Raw genomic sequence first — 3,393 nt, forward strand, 5'->3', positions numbered from 1 at the left:
ATGTGTACTTGACAACAGGTGGGACAGGTCCAGGGTCGAGGAGATGAAGAGCTAGATCGTGATTAGAGTGGTGGCACCGGGCTTGGACTAGATGTAGGGTTAAACACTTGACTTTAGTTTAAACCCTAGTTGGAATAAATGTTGAAATACAGGATTTGTAATTTATATACTGATATGTATATATGTTTTAATTTCACTACGTTCCGCACTTTAAAAAGAAAAAAAAATTTAGACCCTGTGTTATAATTGATTAATTAGTCCCAAAGATGATTAAGAACTTGATTAGCGTCCGGGTCCCCACAACAGGTGGTATCAGAGCGATAGATCCCTTAGACTGAGATAGAAGCTAGTGAGCGGGGTAGATTGATTTTCTTTCCTGCTTTTGATTGCTAGCATGATTCCTGTTTTAATATATGCTACCTGAATTATCTGATATTGATATGGTATTATATATTATTGGAATGGATCAGCTGTAAGATGATCCGAGGAGGATTGAAACTGGTAAGTGGTAGTTGGAATTACTAACCTCTTCGATTATCAGATATGCCTCCGAGAAGAGTACCGGAACAGGGTAGTACCTCGAATCCTCCCATGGATGTGACCCCTACTCCAATGGAGCAATTGTTGAAAAGATTTCAGTCATTTCATCCACCGACTTTGAAAGGAACGGAGAATTCCGTGGAATGTGAAAGTTGGTTGGACGACATTGAATCACTGTTTAACTCTTTGGAGTATACTGAGGAAAAGAGGGTGAAACTGATCGGACACCAGATGCATGACGTTGCTAAACACTGGTGGAATACGACAAAACGGGCTTTGGAATTACGAGGTACGGCCATTACCTGGAATGTATTTAAGACTGAATTTTATCTACGGTTCTTTCCAGTTTCATATAGGAAGGAGAAGGGAGCCGAGTTTGCAAATTTGAAACAAGTCCAGTTGAACATTGAGGATTATGTGGCTAAGTTTTCTACTCTGCTTCGCTTTGCCCCTCACGTGGCTGGAAGTGATGAGGCCGTTGCAGACCAGTTTATAAATGGTCTAAATCCTGAAATATTTACCCTGGTGAATACCGGAAGGCCAAACAATTTTACCGATGCCTTGAACCGAGCCAAGGGAGCTGAAGCAGGATTGATAAGACAGAAAGAGGCTTCATTTGTGCCTTCAGCACCGAGTTCACAGATGCCTCCACCATTTTCTCGATTTGAGAGTGGTAGTGGAAGTGGGAAGAAAGACTTCCGGAAGGCTAAAGGGAAGAAATTCAAGAAAGCTGGGAGTAGCTCCTCTAGTTCTAGTGGCTCTAGACAGACTAGTCAGGGCCAGAATTATGCAGGACCATACTGTAACACCTGTGGAGGGAGGCATTCCACAGAGCAGTGCAGAGGAGTGTTCGGCAATTGCCGCATCTGTAAGCAGCATGGACACTTTGCTCGAGTGTGTCCCCAGAGAGGTGCCCAGGGATCACAGGCAGCTGAGTCATCGGGATCAGTTGCTCAGCCAGGGAGACGACCCTCTGCCGTGCATTCCTTTCAGCCAGCACCGTCTACTCTGTCACAGCAGAGGCCAGGAGGGGGCCAGACAGTGAGCCAGCCTCCTAGACAGCAGGCCCGATTGTTTGCGTTGACTGAGGAGCAAGCTCAGGATGCATCTGATGATGTCGTGACAGGTAACTGTTTTATTTCTGGTTATCCTGCATATGTATTGATTGATACTGGCGCATCACATACTTTCATATCTGAGCGATTTGCTTTGATGCATTCTTGCCTATTGAGTCTTTAGCTACTGTAGTATCTGTCTCGTCTCCGTTAGGGACAGGTTTGATATCAGTGAAGTCTGTGAAATATTGTATACTGCAGTACGATGGGCATACGATTGAGTTAGACTGTATTGTGCTTGGGTTATCTGATTTTGATTGTATCATCGGTATCGATACGTTAACCAAGTACAGAGCTACAGTCGATTGTTTCCACAAGATAGTTCGATTCAAACCTGAGATGGCTGAAGAGTGGAAATTTTATGGTAAGGGTTCTCGTGCTAGAATTCCTTTGATATCTGCAATAAATATGACTCGATTATTGCAGAAGGGAGCGGATGGATTCCTGGTATATTCAGTTGATTTACTGAAGAAGGGCCCATCATTGGCGGATTTGCCAGTGGTGTGCGAATTTGCTGATGTCTTTCCAGACGTGATTCCTGGATTGCCTCCGATTCGAGAGATAGACTTCAGCATAGAGTTAATGCCAGGAACAGTTCCGATTTCGAGAGCTCCATACCGGATGGCACCAATCGAATTGAAAGAGTTGAAGGAACAGTTGGAGGATTTACTGGCCAAGGGATATATCAGACCGAGTGTATCTCCTTGGGGTGCTCCCGTACTGTTCGTGAGGAAGAAAGATGGGTCGATGAGACTTTGTATCGACTACAGGCAATTGAACAAGGCAACGGTAAAGAATAAATATCCATTGCCTCGTATTGATGATCTGTTTGATCAGTTGCAAGGTTCATCTGTTTATTCCAAGATCGACTTGAGATCTGGATACCATCAATTGAGAGTCAGGGATTCTGATATCTCAAAGACTGCATTTAGAACCAGGTATGGACACTATGAGTTTATTGTCATGCCTTTTGGTTTGACGAATGCACCGGCGGTGTTTATGGGATTGATGAACCGTGTCTTTCAGAAATATTTGGATGATTTTGTTATCATATTCATTGATGATATATTGATTTATTCAAAGAATATGATTGAACATGCTAATCATCTGAGGACTGTGTTGAGAATTCTGAGAGCTGAGAAATTGTATGCTAAATTGTCGAAATGCGAGTTTTGGTTGAAACAGGTAGTGTTTTTGGGTCACATTATATCAGGAGATGGTATATCTGTTGATCCTAGTAAGGTTGAGGCAGTGATTTCGTGGCCGAGACCGACATCTGTACCAGAGATACACAGTTTTATGGGTTTGGCAGGGTATTACCGACGTTTTATCCAAGATTTTTCGAGTATTGCCAAGCCTATTACTCAGCTAACTCAGAAGAATGCTCCGTTTGTCTGGTCTGAAGACTATGAGACCAGTTTTCTTGAACTAAAGAAGAGACTGACCAGTGCTCCTGTGTTGACGATTCCTTCAGGCACTGGTGGATTTGTTGTTTATTGTGATGCATCTCACCGAGGATTGGGTTGTGTTTTGATGCAGCGGGGGCATGTGATTGCTTATGCCTCGAGACAGCTGAAACCCCATGAGACTCGTTACCCAATTCATGATCTTGAATTGGCAGCCATAGTCTTTGCGCTGAAGATATGGCGACATTACCTCTACGGGGAGAAATTCGAGATTTATTCTGATCACAAAAGCTTGAAATATCTGTTTTCACAATCTGAATTGAATATGAGAC

Source organism: Primulina eburnea, chromosome 17, assembly GCF_022965805.1.
Source record: "Primulina eburnea isolate SZY01 chromosome 17, ASM2296580v1, whole genome shotgun sequence".
In the NCBI taxonomy this organism is placed as follows: Eukaryota; Viridiplantae; Streptophyta; class Magnoliopsida; order Lamiales; family Gesneriaceae; genus Primulina; species Primulina eburnea.